Source organism: Geotrypetes seraphini, chromosome 2 (genome assembly GCF_902459505.1).
Source record: "Geotrypetes seraphini chromosome 2, aGeoSer1.1, whole genome shotgun sequence".
NCBI lineage: Eukaryota > Metazoa > Chordata > Amphibia > Gymnophiona > Dermophiidae > Geotrypetes > Geotrypetes seraphini.
Genome location: NC_047085.1, coordinates 75,730,433 through 75,748,420, shown reverse-complemented (window position 1 = coordinate 75,748,420; position 17,988 = coordinate 75,730,433). Strand labels below are relative to the sequence as shown.

General features: G+C 42.3%; 1 protein-coding gene across 1 annotated transcript in view; it reads left to right on the top strand.

The window, feature by feature from the left end:
* Positions 1 to 17,988, top strand: part of TMEM67 (transmembrane protein 67) — a 959,807-nt gene that overhangs the window by 630,479 nt on the left and 311,340 nt on the right. The window lies entirely within an intron of this gene.

Genomic DNA, 17,988 nt, shown 5'->3' with positions numbered 1-17,988 from the left:
TGCATTTTCCCTCATTGCAAAATGGAGCTCTTCAGCTTCACAAAGCTAACCTCATTGTGAGATCATCAAGCTGCACCTTCAAGGTAGCATGCCACAATTAAAAGATGCACTGGGTGTTGAACTCACAACCTCTGTATAATCAGTCCAAGATTTTAACAAATTGAGCTACAACAGCTTCTACCTAGGTAGAGCTCACTGCCCTGTCATATCATAGTTGACTGACCTGCCTATGCATCATCTGATTAGCTATCATCACAATCACCACAAAGAAAGCATTTCTGGCTCACCAGGTTAATGTGCCTTGTTGCACCTTGTCCAGCTCAAACTTCCTGGTTCAAATCCCACCTTCACTCATTTTAACAGCTTCCTATTAGCTGTCATAAGAAGGTCTAGAATGGTGGACTTTGCTGCTTTTATCAGCACATTTCCCTTTCCAGGCAAACTTATTTTCTCCTTATCATGGCTAGGACATCCTAAGCTGTCATGGGAGGAAACTTCTCTGACAGAAAGATGCCATTTGTGGCTTATCAGGTTAATGCGCCTTATTGCACCTTAGAAACATAGAAACATAGAAAGATGACGGCAGATAAGGGCTATAGTCCATCAAGTCTGCCCACTCTATTGACCCATCCCTTTAAGTCTACTGACCCCCTTAATCATAGAGCCACTCTACTGACCCGCTCCTTCAAGTCTATACCCTAGCGACCCTATTCCTTGACTTGACCCTTGTAGGGAACCCACATAGGTATCCCATTTATTCTTAAAGTCTGGGATGCTGCTTGCCTCAATCACCTGCACTGGAAGCTTGTTCCAATGCTCAATCACTCTTTCCGTGAAGAAGTACTTCCTGGCGTCTCCACGAAACTTTCCTCCCCTGAGTTTGAGCGGATGTCCCCTTGTGGTCGAGGGTCCTTTGAGAAAAAAGATATCATCTTCCACCTCGACACGTCCCGTGAAGTACTTAAATATCTCAATCATGTCTCCCCTTTCCCTACGCTCTTTGAGGGTGTAGAGCTGCAGTTTGTTCAGTCTTTCTTCGTACGTGAGACCCTTGAGCCCCGAGACCATCCTGGTGGCCATCCGCTGAACCGATTCAATTCTGAGCACATCTTTACGGTAGTGTGGCCTCCAGAATTGCACACAGTATTCCAGATGAGGTCTCACCATGGCTCTGTACAATGGCATTATGACTTCAGGTCTCCTGCTGACGTAGCTTCTCTTGATACAACCTATCATCTGCCGTGCCTTAGATGAAGCCTTCTCCACTTGAGTGGCAGTTTTCATGTCTGCACTGATGATTACTCCTAAATCTCGTTCTGCTGTAGTCCTGGTTAAAGTTTCTCCATTCAAGGTGTAAGCTTTGCATGGATTACCGCTTCCGAGATGCATGACCTTACATTTCTTGGCGTTGAAACCAAGTTGCCAGGTCGAGGACCAACTTTCTAATGTACGGAGGTCATGCGCCATAGTATCCTGTAGATTGCAGTCGCTTACTATATTGCATAGTTTGGCGTCATCGGCGAATATGGCCCTTGAGTCCTACCTTGAAGCCCCTGAGTCAGATCCCCTATAAATATGTTGAAAAGGAATGGGCCCAGGACTGAGCCCTGCGGTACTCCGCTGGTCACCTCTGATGTTTTAGAGAGGGTACCGTTAACCATCACCCTCTGAAGTCTGCCACTCAGCCATTAACCATTAATCAGTCATTAACCCATGCAGTCAGTTTCTCTCCTAACCCCATCGATTCCATCTTGTTCAGCAGCCTGCAATGTGGGATGCTGTCAAAAGCCTTGCTGAAGTCCAGGTATACGATGTCCAAGGACTCTCCCAAGTCCAGCCTTCTTGTCACCCAGTCAAAGAAGCTGATGAGATTGGATTGGCAGGACCTACCCTTGGTGAATCCATGTTGACAGGGATCCCGGAGACTCCCCTCATTCAAGATCGCATCTAGTTTATGCTTAATTAGTGTTTCCATGAGTTTACACACTATTGAAGTGAGGCTCACTGGTCTATAGTTCGCAGCCTCTGCCTCGCAACCCTTTTTATGCAGAGGAATGACGTTAGCTGTTTTCCAGTCCAGAGGAACTTTCCCCGTACTTAGTGAGAGATTGAAGAGCACGGCCAACGGTTCCGCCAGAACATCTCTCAATTCTCTGAGCACTCTTGGGTGTAAATTGTCCGGTCCCATGGCCTTGTTCACCTTGAGCCTTGTCAGTTCGCTGTAGACATCTCCTGATGTCCATCTTCTTAAGCTCCCTGGTTCAAATCCCACCCTCACCTTCACTCATTTTAACAGCATCCTAACAGCTTTCATAAATGGTGGATTTTGCTGTTTTTCATCATTATTCTGCAGTTTTCAGGCACAGGTGCATCAGATACATTCATCTGCTCTCTGCTACAAGCCATTGTGGTAGGAATGGATTTCCTTCTATCCAATATCCACACATGGCAAAAGGTAGAAGAATTTACTAAAACTTCAGAGGGCTTGGACAGATATTGAAGGAAGGTACATGTTTTTGAGATGTACCCTAGAGACATTCCTGTTGGTATATTCAGCTTGGCTGGTTGTGGTTTCATGCTTCAGGAGTGTGTGTTGGGGTGGGGGAGGGGGTTTAGGATGAGAGAGACCAGGTTGCTTTAGACATCTGAGAATTACTGTAGATCATTTTAAAAATATGTTTAAGCAAAGGAATGACCAAAGAGTTTGAAGGTTTTCTGGTAGAAAAATGAATATCAAATATTTGCTAACCACACTCAAGACTTGAACCCTTGACGTATGGAAGATAAAAAGCAGCACCTTAAGGCATAGAGCTATTTAAGGCATAGAACTATAGAGGGAACTTCATTTAGAATTTGATAACAGAGCCTCTACAGACTAAGAAGATGACAAATAGCTTCTAGTAAAAGCTTTGAGAAGAGAAGGAATTGATTAAAAGTCAGTACAGGTATGTTTGCCCAAACCACACCTAAAGCACGCCCAATCAAATTTGAAAGTTTTCTGGTGGGAAGTCCAAACGGTGCCTATGACGTCAGACGCTATTTAGGCATGTTTAAACTAAACTAAACCTTAAGTTTATATACCGCATCCTCTCCATGAATATAGAGCTCGGCACGGTTTACAAAAGTGTAATAAAGGAAGAGAATAGCACATTGAGTTTGGTGGATTGAGAATAGGGGGGAAGAGAGCGTTACGTTTTTGTGAAAAGACTGGTTTTCAGATGCTTACGGAATAGTTGGAAGGAGTCCTGAGTCCGCAGTGGGGTAGTAAGGTTATTCCAAAGCCCTGTAATTCTGAAAATGAGAGATTTTCCCAATTTTCCCACATAGAGGATACCTTTTAGTGAGGGGAAGGAAAGTTTAAGTTTTTGGGTGGACCTGGTATTGTCAGGACTTGGGGAGTTCCAAGCTAGAGGGATTAGAGGAGGGAGGATGCCGTGTAGGATTTTAAAAGCTAGGCAGGAGCATTTAAAATGAACCCTAGCGATTATTGGGAGCCAGTGGAGTTTGGACAAAAGTGGAGAGACATGGTCAAATTTACGTTTTGCGAAGATCAGCTTGGCTGCGGTGTTCTGAATTAGTTGAAGTCTATGAAGACTCTTTTTTGTTAGACTAAGGTAGATGGAATTGCAGTAATCTAGTTTGGAAAGGATGATGGATTGAACAAGGACGGCAAAGTGTTGTTGGCAGAAGCAGGATCTCACTTTCCTCAGCATGTGGAGGCTAAAGAAGCATGATTTTACCAGGGAGTTGAGGTGGTCATTGAAGGAAAGAGAAGAGTCGATGATGCCTAGAACTTTGCTTGAAAACTCAAGCTGCAGCGTGGCTCCAGAGGGCAGTGCGAAGATGTTTAGTATAAGAAGGTCCATCAGAGCAGTGTTTTCTCTTTTAGGACTCCTATTCTGTGTTATTACTTATACTGATTTATGAGACTTTACTTTTCTTGATTATCTTTTAACCTATATCTTGATTCCTATATCTGCCACAATTCTCTCCATTTCACAGGACCATTATCAGCTATAGTAATTTGCTATTTTGATGTTTGTCTAACCTTTTTCATCTTTCCAGGAACAAATCTAGGTGAGAATGATATATTGCTAGCTACTTAGGTGTCTTTATTAGATAAAAGCTCAGGCAGAACTTATTTCTTCTTTTGGACTCTCATTCTGTGTTATTGCTTATGGTGATTCTCCATTAACTTTTTGTCCCTCTGATATCTACCACAACTCTCTCCATTCCACAGGATTATTAGCAGGTCTGAGAATTAGTGATGATAAAAATTGGTTCCAGGAGTGTTGGCTGAAAAAACCCCCATGCTGTTTGAAACTTTGGTGCCAGCACAATGGAAATGCAAGTTACATGAATATGTGGAACCTATGATGTTGGGAAGATAGAAGCAGTGCTTTTCCTCATAGAGCTAAAGGTAAATCATTTTAGAGTCATAATTGATAGGCATCCTTATTATAAAAAAGGAACAGTGTTTTTTTTTTTTGCTTCTGTTCATTCTAGCTGTTATTCTGAGACTGTGCTGCATTTTATTTTTGCACATATTTTTCCCCCTTTCTCCTGATTTCAGGTTCCCAGAGTGGCTAATGACTCCCCTTGTGTTACCCAGAGGCCAGAGCAGGTCTGTTCAAACTGGGTTCAGCACAACAGCTTACACCTGGCCAATGCTCAAATCCCAAAACTGAAAGAATAGGTGAGAATGATGCACTGCAACCTTTCTTTGCCCTTGTGATGAATTATCTACATTTTCACAATACTAACATGTTTCACACTTTTTTCCTTCAGAAGGGTGTAGTTATAGAAGATTTTCTGAGAAAACAGTCAATTGGTGAGTTTTTTACAAAGATGCACTAAATCCATGCATGCACTAACTACTAACGTGTGCATAGGATAACATGCACGTGTTAAGTTTTACCACGCGCTGAAGCGGCACCGTTTAGGCAACGTTAGCGTGTGCTAAAAGTTAACGGGTGCATGTTATCCTATGGACGTGTTAGTAGTTAGCGCATACGTGGATTTAGCACACCTTTGTAAAAGACAACCTAAAACTCACCAATCAACTCTTAATTTGTCTCAATCCATCTTCCTTTTTCTTCAGCCTGCCTTCTACCAGGAACAGATTCTGGGACCTTAACAATTCTACCACAGTAACAACTTGGACTGAAGAGTCCTTACTCTGCATACCTGCCATCCATCTCATCGAACTGCAGTTGCCTGATATTACACTTGCATGCTGCTTTCCTGGACTGTGCAATAAAAATCTTATACCATTTTTCACCTTGTGCTTATTTATATTGAGTAGCAGCCGGGCATTACTGTTTCCTTAATAAACACCACTTCAGCTACTTAGTCACATTGACCTTTGTCTTATCTAGTGTTCCATGAGGCCCAGGCTGCAAAGGGGGGGAAGGCATACAGGGTAGCTGGCATGTCTCCTGTCTCACAGCCTGCAACCAGCATAATATTTGAGAACATGAGATTAAATGAGAGGTGGAAAGGATGAACCAGGTGCCTTAACCTGATGGCTTCTTTCAGTCAGGGGAGAAGTTTCCTACCCTGACAGCTTGAGATATGCTGAACTGCAGCCAATTTGGCATGCTTCAGGCACTCCAAATGCTTCAGGCACTCCGTTACGGAGCCGCAAACACGCTGATGCTACTGCCCAAATGACGCCTAAACAGAGCAGTATAATCCAATTAGAATTGCTATGATTTTATGGCTGATTCTGTAGCACAGCGGTTAGAATGAAGGTTGGGGTGTGAGCCTGGTCTGGGTTTGACTCCCTCATGTCCTTCAGCTGACAAAATACTCAATTTAATAAAAATGACAGGCTACAGACCAATCACATCTAATTTTCATCTCAAACAGCATAACATTAACAATACTAGAAACAATCTATTCCAAAAGTTGAGTTTGCATTTGATAAAAACAGCAGTATTTAAATCCATGTCACATTTATTGAACCCTACTTGAGATTCTGGCTTTTGGGACAATGAAAGCAGTGCTTTAAGCCATTGAGCTACCAGTCTTTTGTCTCAGCTAACTGTGAGATGATAGCTAAGCAGATTTTACCTTAGCAGATCACTAAGCTATGGTATGACAGGTGATGTAGCTCAATGAGTAAAAGCGCTGTACTGATCTTCCAGAGGTTGTGAGTTCAACTCCTGGCCTATCTTTTACTTGTGGCATTCTACTTTGCAGGTGCACTTTGATGATGTCACAATGAGGTCATCATTGTACAGCTGCATACCTCCATTTGCAATGAACTAGAAGCCACATTCAGGTCTGTTCTGTGTTTTATTCTGTTTTTAAGCTTGGCCAATTGAAGTTATGGGCTTTCTCTTTGCTTTGAAGAATGAGCTGATTGTAGCAATGTTTCATGAGAAAGAGAGTGTTATTTAGAGCAAGGAATTGCTTCTAAAAACTTCTCTCAAATAACGTCTATGGGATGCCCAGAGAAAGCTGATTGGATGACCTAGGACGCCTAAATCCTGCTAAAGCCTTTCTGGAGCTTAAACCACATCTATCTGAAGCCTATAAGATGCTCAAAGTCCTATGCTTTACACTTCTTATAGGAGCTAATGATACCATTGCAATACAAGTTTCTGTGTAGCACAGGAGTGAAGCTACACTCCCTTTCATGCTGATGTTTCCAGTTCAACTTTCACTCAGTACCTCTCAGTCAAACAGTAACCTTATACTTATCCTTTTAAACATGGCATACTTTATGACTTTTTTTGTTTTTATACTGTTGAAATATACAATTCTGAAATAATGAAGAAAAAGGATATAACAGGAAAGTGAGATCTACCTTGTTCTGTTTCCTAACAGAATTAACTGTCATTCACTACCTATAAGGAGTAGTATGTAAAAGAGGAAGTCCGGTCTCAGGATATTTGAAGAAATATTCTGAAACCGGACTTCCTCCTTTACATAGGATATATTTTTTGCCAGTATCAAAACAGAAAGCTATAAGGAGTAGTATAATCAAATCAGAATTGCTATTATATGGCTCATTGTCTAGCACAGCGGATTAGAGTGAAGGTTAGCATGTAAGCATGTCACATTTTTTCAATAAATATCAACTTGAAACTCGACAGTGAACTTAACCATCGGTTTTTATAACACCTTTTGTTATACAATTTTTCAGGAACCTCCGCGCCACCACTCAGAGCTCAAACTCGTTCATTGCTCTAAGCTTTATGTGTAAGCTCCTCATCGGATCCTTTTTTATTATTTATTTAAACTCTTTTTGCTTTTGTAATATGTTTTTTTCTTTTAAACAGTTTAGCAGTTTAACTTTAAGCTTAAGACATTAAGCAGTACTTAGCTTGGTATCTTGTGGTCTCTGGCTAGGGGAAACATCGTACCGACATGTTTCGCTTTACAGCTTTATCAAGGCTTAACCCCTTTCAAATTTACCGCAAATATCTTATTTGTGGATAGTGGTCACAAGTCTTGGCGGTAAATTTGAAAGGGGTTAAGCCTTGATAAAGCTGTAAAGCGAAACATGTCGGTACGATGTTTCCCCTAGCCAGAGACCACAAGATACCAAACTAAGTACTGCTTAATGTCTTAAGCTTAAAGTTAAACTGCTAAACTGTTTAAAAGAAAAAAACATATTACAAAAGCAAAAAGAGTTTAAATAAATAATAAAAAAGGATCCGATGAGGAGCTTACACATAAAGCATAGAGCAATGAACGAGTTTGAGCTCTGAGTGGTGGCGCGGAGGTTCCTGAAAAATTGTATAACAAAGGTGTTATAAAAACCGATGGTTAAGTTCACTATCGAGTTTCAAGTTGATATTCATTGAAAAATCACCTTTAAAAATTATACAACAAGAATTGTGCATGGTAAGCTTAAACATTTTTTCAATATGCACACTGATGTTCCCAGATCAACTCCCACTGAAACTAATATATTATAAATATCCTTTTAAACAAGGTGTGTTTTTATTATCCTTTTAATGATGGTATATTTTGGTTTTATTATGTTAAAGCTTACAGTCCTGAAATAATGATAACAAATCAGTAAAAAAAACATTTTTATATATAACATTGTAGTGACGTCTATCTGACGTCTATATGAGGAAAAAGTGGATTTTTGGAAATGAATAATCTCCCACGTCTAAAGCACACAAGGACGTCTAAAGCACACAAGGACGTCTAAAGCACACCTAGAACTAGACGTAGTTTATAGAATCGGTGCCTAAAGATATATATAAATCACTATATAACTTAATTTTAAGATCCAAACTGTCAGTCAATAGACTCACCCAGTATATATCATGGCTTGTAGAAGATCTCAGAGGAAAGCTTAAAATGGCCATGGCGTTTTAAAACAGCTGACAAACGCCATGGTCATATGATCTCAGAAGGCAAAGCAATTGAAAGTAGCAACTTTATTAAACAGACAAACCTCAAGGATTAGACTAAAGTCATCCATTCAATCTCCCTGTTTAGCCCATGTGGTTCCACAGTGTTGAGTTTAAAGATCCACATTTGTTCTTTGTAATTCAGTTTATTCTGGATATCTCCACCCATCCACCCGCTATCCATAATGTCAATAATACGCCATTTGATATCGCTTAAGGTATGTCCTTTAGTAATCCAATGAGTAACCAGAGGAGCTTCTTCAGACTTAGTATTTATCTTGGATTTATGTTCTGTAAGTCTAGTCCTGATGGTACAACTGCTCCTGCCAATATACTGTATACTAGATTACAGGGACACACTATGGCATAGACAATACAGTGGAACCTTGGTTTACGAGCATAATTCGTTCTAGAAGCATGCTCGTAAACCAAAATACTCGTATATCAAAGTGAGTTTCCCCATAGGAAATAATGGAAACTCATTTGATACGTTCCTCCCCCCAAGGCCAGTGCGCTGCTCCCCCTCCCCCCTGCTCGAACCGACACCCCGTGCCCGAACAACTTGAAACTTATCCAACGTCTGGCACCAGCACACAGCCCACAGGACGTGCCGGTGCCGCTTGAAGAACTTCCTGCCTTTGCCGGGCCTTGAGCATGCATCTGCGCATGCTCAAGGCCTTCTAATTCTCCCTCTCGCCGAGATTCAGCCCATGGCAGTCAGCATGCTGAACTACTTGCCAAATCAATCCCAAATTAATCGGTGAATCTGGAAGATATACTAAACCAAATCAACAAGTTAAAAAGTGATAAATCGCCAGGACTGGATGGTATACATCCCAAGGTACTAAAAGAATTCAAACATGAAATTGCTGACCTGCTGTTAGTGATCTGTAATCTGTCGCTAAAATCATCTGTAGTACCTGAAGATTGGAGGATGGCCAATGTTACGCAGATTTTTAGAAAGGGCTCCAGGGCAGATCCTGAAAATTACAGACCTTTAAGCCTCAATTCAGTGTCAGGCAAAATGGTAGAAACAATTATAAAAAATAAAATTGTTGGATACATAGACAAACATAATTTAATGAGACGGAGTCAGCATGGGTTCAGCCGAGGGAAGATCTTGCCTCACAAATTTGCTTGACTTCTTTAAAGGTGTGAATAAACATATGGATAAAGGTGAACCGGTTGATATAGTGTATCTAGATTGTCAGAAAACTTTTGATAAAGTTTCTCACAAGAGGCTTCTGAGAAAATTAAAGTGTCATGGGATAGGTGGCAAAGTTCAGTTGTGGATTAGGAATTGGTTATCGGATAGAAAACAGAGGGTAGGGTTAAATGGTAATTTTTCTTAATGGAGGAGAGTAAACAGTGGAGTGCCGCAGGGGTCTGTAATAGGACTGGTGCTATTTAACTTATTTATAAATGATCTGGAAATTGGAACGAGTGAGGTGATTAAATTTGCAGATGACACTAAACTGTTCCAAGTTGTTGAAATGCATGCGGATTATGAAAAATTTGCAGATGGACCTTAGGAAATTTGAAGACTAGGCCCAAATGACAGATGAAATTTAATGTGGACAAATGCAAAGTGATTCACATTGGGAAGAATAACCTGAATCACAGTTATCGGTTGTTAGGGTACACCTTGAGGATTAGCACCCAAGAAAAGGACCTGGGTATCATTGTAGACAATGTGATGAAACCTTCCACCTAATGTGTGGCGGCAGCCAAAAAATTAAACAGGATGCTAGGAATTATTAAAAAAGGGATAGTTAACAAGATTAATAATATTATAATGCCCCTGTATTGCTACATTATGCAACCTCAGCTGGAGTATTGCGTTCAATTCTGGTCTCCTTATCTCAAGAAAGATATAGTGGCACTAGAAAAGGTTCAAAGAAGAGCTACCAAGATGGTAAAGGGTATGGAACTCCTCTTGTATGAGGAAAGACTAAACAGTTAGGGCTCTTCAGCTTGGAAAAGAGAGGGCTGAGGGGAGATATGATTGAAGTCTACAAAATCCTGAGTGGAAAAGAACGGGTACAAGTGGATCGATTTTTCACTCCATCAAAAATTACAAAGACCAGGGGACACTCGAAGTTACAGGGAAATACTTTCAAAACCAATAGAAGGTAATTTTTTTCACTCGGAGAATAGTTAAGCTCTGGAATGCATTGCCAGAGGATGTGATAAGAGCGAATAGAGTAGCTGGTTTTAAGAAAGGTTTGGACAAGTTCCTGGAGGAAAAGTCCATAGTCTGTTATTGAGAAAGACATGGGGAAGCCACTGCTTGCCGTGTATCGGTAGTATGGAATATTGCTACTCCTTGGGTTTTGACCAGGTAACTAGTGACCTGGATTGGCCACCATGAGAACGGGCTACTGGGCTTGATGGACCATTGGTCTGACCCAGTAAGGTTATTCTTATGTTCTTAATGTAGGACCATGTCTGGGCTCCAGCATTGAATATTCGAGTATATGCTGTCATCTGTAAGTTAATCAGGCACCTGGAGCAGTGGTGCCCCACCCTCTTCTCTGCTCCCCTGCTTCTTTCCCACCCCCTGCCGCATATGTGCATGCACCCCTTCCCTATCCCATACCTCTTTTAACTTCCCTGGTGCAAGAAGCATCACTAACTCACTGCCTGCGTTGGCTCGCCCTGTGACATCACTTCCTAGGCGTGGGACATGTAAGTGAAGTCAGAGGGAGAAGCAACACTGGCGCTAGCAGCAGGTTGAATTAGCTGCTTGCACCAGAGAAGAGATAGAGGTATGGTGGGAGAAATCAACTAGCCGAAAACTTCCATTTTACACCTTCTCATAGTACATCAATCACACTAGAAGATTACTTAATATTATGGGACGAGAATATTCAATCTTTTCTTGACAAAGTAGCTCCACTTCATACTAAATACATCTCAGCTAGAAAATGCTCAAATCCTTGGTTTACTGCTGAACTTTTATTAATTAAAAAACAACTGAGATCCCTTGAACGCTGTTGGAGAAAAAACAAAACTTTTTCAACTTTAGAAAAATTTAAAATTCACTCCAATCTTTACAAAGAAAAAATAACTCAAGCAAAAAAGAAATATTACTCTGATCAAATTTTAAAAACTAGAAATGTTTCAACTCTATTTAAAATCCTTAAAACAATTACCCCATCTTCAAAGAAATTAGACTTCTCTTCTAGCCAGTTACCAACTGCACAGGAACTTGCAACCTATTTTGCAGATAAAATTAAAAATATTAGAGAACAATTTGAAGTTACTACTGAGCTTATCCCTGATCCATTAGATACAGCAACTTCATCAGGGCTTTCAGCAAAATGCTCTCAATTTCATCTTCCTTCTCTGGAAGAATTAAAGGCTCTAATCAAAACAATTAATTGTAAAGGTACTCGAAACGAATCTATTCCGCCTTTTATCCTTAAAAAACATTTTGACTTCTTTGGACCTCTAATTCTCTTCCTGATTAACGAAAGTCTACAACACAGTACAATGCCAACGGCCTGGAAAACTTCTACTATTCATCCTACTGTTAAAGATCAAAAAATAGGCAGTTCAGAGAAATCAAATTATAGGCCAATTGCCAATATCCCATTTCTGGCTAAGATAACAGAGAAAATTGTTTTTAATCAAATATCGAACTTTATAGAACAAACAAATACACTTCATCCTAATCAAACCGGTTTTCGGCAACACCATTCCACCGAACATTCTCTAATAGGTATGACATCATCTATACTATATCACCTCGATCACCATTCTTCTGTCCTTTTGATTTCTCTAGATCTTTCAGCAGCATTCGACACAGTTGATCATAACCTTTTACTAAACAGATTACAATCTATTGGTATTTCTGAGCAAGTTCTTCTTTGGTTTAGGTCCTACTTTGATAATCGTACCTCTCTAGTCTCTTTTAATGATTCTGTCTCTTCGAGTTCTTCTAGCACCTATGGCATACCTCAGGGTTCTATTCTATCTCCTCTGCTGTTTAATATTTTCCTTTCTCCCCTTATGACTCTTTGTCAATCTATTGGTTTCTCAGTATTCGCTTACGCGGATGACGTACAACTCTTACATCCCCTTGACCCTCACAATGCATCAGAAATTGACATTATTAATGATAAACTTAAAAAGATTCACCTATGGTTGGACCAAAACAGATTATCCTTAAACATTAATAAAACCAATACTTTACTCTTTCCTTGGAAAGAAAATCACAAAATAGCAGTTTCTATTGATATACAAGGAGTTAAGCTCAAACAAGTAAATAAAATCCGGATACTAGGTGTCATTTTAGACGAGAATCTTACTTATCACGACCACGTTAGTTATGTGGTCAAGAATACTTTCTATAGATTACGTCAAATTCGCTCCATTTCAAAATTCCTCTGTCCCAAATCTTTAAATATCCTAATTCATTCATTAATTATCTCAAAAATCGACTATTGCAATGCTTTATTCAAAGGAATGGCCCAAAAAGAAATCAGAAGATTACAAATTATCCAAAACACTTCTATCAAATTAATCACGGGGGCAAAAAAGTTTGATCATGTCACCCCGTTACTTCTAAAAGCACATTGGTTACCTGTGGCACACCGCATTCTCTATAAAATATCTTTACTCACCTTTAAATCATTGCTATATAAAACCCCTTCATTTATTTACAAAGTTTTAATCCCATACTCCTCTCAAAAAACTTTAAGATCAAACGAACAACTTTTATTGGTTATTCCTACCCTTAAAATGATCAATACACAAAGGCAATTCATTTTTACAGTTACAGCACCGCAAACGTGGAACTCCCTCCCGCTATACTTACGACAGGAGAAAAACCTTGATAAATTTAAAGGCCAACTTAAGAGCTTTCTTTTTAAAGACGCTTTCAATGTTTAATTGAAAAGCCAATTGCTCTTTATAGTAATAATTCATTCTACTTATTTTTGTATTTTATTCCCAATAAACTAATTTTCCCCTACCCTTTGTATATTACCCTTAATTGTTCTTCCTTTTCTATCAGACAATGTAGTTCTTTCCCCTCCATCCTAATGTATCATGTTGTATTTTGTCTATGTTTAAAGATTTTATCTTTTTACTCAATTTTGTTCTTGTTTACCCAATATTAATATTTTATGTACATCGCTTAGTAATTATTGATAGGCGATTGATCAAATATTGAATAAACTTGAAACTTGAAACTTGAAAGTGAAGGGGCTGCGGTGGGGGGGGGCAGGGGGGAGTGGGAAGGAGCAGGGGATGGAGAGGAGGAGGGGTGTCATGCACTCACCAAGACAGTGCCTGGGCCGGACTGTCCCCTCCTTTACTGTGCCACTGAAGCACCAGCCAATATTTAGACTACTGCCCAGTTAGCTTGAAAAAGTTAGGACAGCCTTCTTGCTGTTCTATCTTTATGCACTTATTTAATTGGTTAGAGGACGAATATTATCTGTAATTAAGTGCTGGGTCCGCCCAAGGGATTGCCCTTGAACCACCCTGGCACTACCCATACAGTGTCATAGCATCACAGTCAATATTCAGTAGCACTATCTGCTTATATGGTGCTTAAATATTGGTGGATATCCTGCTCGGAGAGGTTTAATTAGGCAGGAGCCCCATCCTCTTTTCTCAAGGCCACACTAGAGGGGGAGTCCTACAGAGCAATTGTTCTGTAAAAAGTAGAATGTGCTTAATCAAAATTGTAATTCATGGAGAGTGAAGCTAGAGTGGAAGTGTGGTATGTAGGCTTGATAGTGGGTTGAGGTATTTAGATAGGGAGAATACCAGTTGTTCTTACTACTGAAGTTCCATGATTCGTGTGTTTAAATCAGCAATCAAGGAAACATGATTCTTATAAGCTGTCATGGAGGGAGGTCATGTGATGTGCTGAGCTGAGTGAGACGTGCTTTCCTCGTGCTCCTGGGCCCCGGGTCCCTCTGTGCCTTGCTTAGCCCTTTTTTGCCGGTCCTGCATTTTCCCTGACCATCGGGGTGGTGCATGGACAAGTTTCTGCAGTCAAGCAGCCCGGCCATGAGCGGAAAACTGAGCCGCAACGCCAAAGAGAGAGAAACCAGAGCCTCGCGCCCGGATCCTAAAATGGCGGCAGCTGAGTCAGGATCCGCGCTCCCCTTATCTGAGGCCCATATAGCTGCCTTATCGGCGTCAGTGGTCAGGGCGCTGGATGCCCGTTTTGATCAACTCTAGGGCCAACTTACCTCGCTCGAGTCCCTACTGACGGAGACTACCAGGCGCACGGGAGAGCTGGAGAATCGTGTTTCATTGGTGGAGGATGCCAACACTGCATCCGCGGTGGATCTGGCGTCTCTGAAGGCTCAGATCCTGAGACAGGAGGAGAAACTTGAGGATCTCGAGAACCGCTCGAGATGCGACAACTTACGTCTTGTGGGTCTTTCTGAAGCGATTCCTGACTCCCGCCTTTTATCCACCTTGGAGTCCTGGCTTCAGACCATCTTGCCTTTTCCTGCTGGCGTGGGGCCTTTGCGGCTGGATCGGGCGCACCGCCTGGGCCGGCACTCTGAAGATCACACTCGCTTTCGGGTGACCATTTTCAAGGTCCACAATTCAGCGGTCAAGGCAGAACTGATGAGACAATATCGCTTAAAACGCAATACTCTTTCTTATGAGGGAGCTCCAATCCGCCTCTTTCAGGATTATTCACTAGCGCTTCGGGAACGTCGGAGGCAATTCTCCCGTGTATGCTCGGCACTTTTTGATCGGAAGCAGCGGTTCCAGTTGCTTTACCCGGCGTTGTTGAAAATTTGGACCTCCTCGGGATGGCAGAGTTATGCCTCGGCGGAGGCTGCGCAGGCTTATTTGGATGCCCTGCCTGGAGAGTCTGGACCTTCCTCTGCTCCATGAGAACCCTGGCATGAGTGTTGGCCTAATCTCTTTCTGTGGCAAAGTTTTCTCTTTCCTGCTCATCAGAGACCGTGGGGGTCTTGAGTACTCCTTCCTTTGCTGAGACCCGCGTGTGGCCTGGTTGCTTGCTCCTACCTTGACTTTGAATCTCCTCGGGGATTCTGATCTGTACATGGTTAAGTTTTTCTTACTTTGAGAGGGGCACTGGGTGGCTGAATGTTAGAGCGCTTGCTGTTGGGGTGCACATCTCCCCAGTAAGTAGGGGGGGATCCTGCAAGGGCTGTTTTGTGGCTGTGGTTGTTCTGGGAGGCCTTCTTGTGGTTGGGGTCCCTTCATCCTTCTTTGAGTGAGTACTTGAGCCCCTGCTGACCTGCGTTGCTAGAGATATTTGTTATGCTTGGTGTATGCGTATGGGGTTTCGGGTTTTTGATTGTGGTTGCCTGTTTGACTGTGCTTGTTAGGGTTTGGTTGTATGTCCCCTTGTTTGCTTTGAGCTACACCCCTGACTCTGGGTTGTCTTACCGATCTTGGAGGAATCCTGTAGAGCCCTGGTCCTCTTTGCAGTTCTATGGGGTTTTCCGCTTCTCCTTGGCGGGTTGACTGAATGTATATGGATGAGTGGATGGTTTGGTATGGGTGACCCTAGGGTTTTTTTGGTCTGGGTGGACCCCTCATGGGGGGGGGTTTGGACTGATTGGGTGAAGTTGGGGGGCCTGGGGGCCCGGTTACCATCATAGCGTGACTTCTTCTCCGCTCCACTCGTGTGGGACGGTGTGTGCTATTGAGGGTGGGCTTATGGGGGGATTGGTTTGGGAGGGGGGAGGGGGGGTTGGGATGGGGTGGGCTGGGTTTGTGGGGGGTCCTCCATACGACTGTGGAATAAGTATTTTCAGTATTTGCATTATTTGTGTTTCCTTTATCGGGTTATGCCATTTGTTTGGAATTGCTGCTCTGGGGGGAGGCTGGGCTCCTGGGATAGTCTACACTGTTTTCTTCTGTCTCCTTTGAATTGCTTCTATCTTGATTTTCTTACCTGAGTACCCCTTTTAGGTTTACTTCTTGGAATGTTGGGGGCATTACATCACTGATAAAGCGGTCCAAAATTTTAGCTGCTTTACAGCGATATCGTGCGGATATTGCTTGTTTGCAGGAAACTCGCCTGATTGACGTGGAACATCTTAAGTTATGTCGCTCCTGGGTGGGGGCGGTCCATTTTGCTTCATCTTCAGGTCGCCATGGAGGAATTGCAGTGTTGGTACATAAGTCTTCGCCCTTGGGAGTGCAGCTTTTGAACAAACCTGCCGATGGTAGATCTCTGCTTTTGCGTCTGACGTTGGGTGCTTGTTCCTATCTTTTGCTCGTGGTCTATGGACCTAATTCCGGGGAATCGGCCTTTTTGCAGCGGTTCCTTCACCTCTGTTCTCGTTTTTCTGGGGATCCTCTTATTGTTTTGGGCGATTTTAATCTGGTGCTGCACCCTGCCCTGGACAAATCTGGCTCCTCTGTTGCCTCCTTGGGTGCCAAGGGTCAACTTTTTTCTGACTTTTGTGATATTCTTTCTTTAGTGGACCCTTGGCGCCTTCTCCATCCTGAAGTTCGTGACTATACCCACTTTTCTTGGGCCCATGGTACCTGGTCTCGAATAGACCATGTTTTTCTATCTTCTACTTTGTTTTCTACTGTCACGTCGGCCGAGATTGGTCCTCTGATTATTTCTGATCATGCCCCGATTTGGGTAGATATTCATCTGGATGCCACGTATCTTAGGACATTGTCCTGGTGGTTTCCGTCCTATCTTGCTCAGAATAAGGAATTCCAAACTTTTTTGCAGACCCAGTGGGAGGATTACTCTACCAATAAAGCTTCCCATGCTGATGATCCTACTTTGTTTTGGAAGGCGGGTAAGACGGTGCTTCGGGGGCATATTATCTCCTATCTGTGCGCTCGTAATAAGCGTATCTCCAGTGGCATCATTAATTTGGAACGCACCTTGCGAGTGGCTAAGAGGTCCTTTCAATCGACTCCATCGAAGGAGGCTCGAGAATGTTATTTATCTACCCAAGCGGCTTTGAATTCGCTACTTCATTCTCGTTCCCAATGGTGGTTGGCTTTTCATAAACACCGTTTTCAGCGTTTTGGTAATAAGCCTGGGCGCCTCATGGCCCGTATGGTTCAAAATGAGACTAGTATGAAACCGATCTTGTCTCTTCGGACTCCGGGCGGTGGGGTGGTGACCACTACGACTGCTATTTCCAGAGTTCTTCTTGACTTTTTTCGCCGATTATATGAGGCTCCTGATGCGGTTTCTCCGGATTTATTGACAGACTATATTCAGTCTTCTGGTCTTCCTCAACTGCCCGAAGCAGTGGTGTCTTCTCTCAATAGTCCATTTCGGGCGGTGGAATTAGAGTCTGCCTTTAAAGCTCTCCACTCTGACCGAGCCCCGGGTCCAGATGGTTTTTCTGGAGACTTTTACCGCCTTCTCTCATCTGATCTTTATGGTCCTCTGTTGGCTTACTTTAACGCTTCTGTTGCCAGGGGTTCTTTTCCGCGTTTTGCTAATGAGGCCCTTATCTCTTTATTGCTAAAGCCTGGTAAGGAGGCTGACTCCCCGGAATCATATCGTCCCATATCTTTGATTAATGTGGATCTTGATCGTCTTGCTCCGCATCTCTCTAAGCTCATTCATGAGGATCAAGTCGGTTTTGTCCGGTGACGTCAGTCAGTGTGTAAT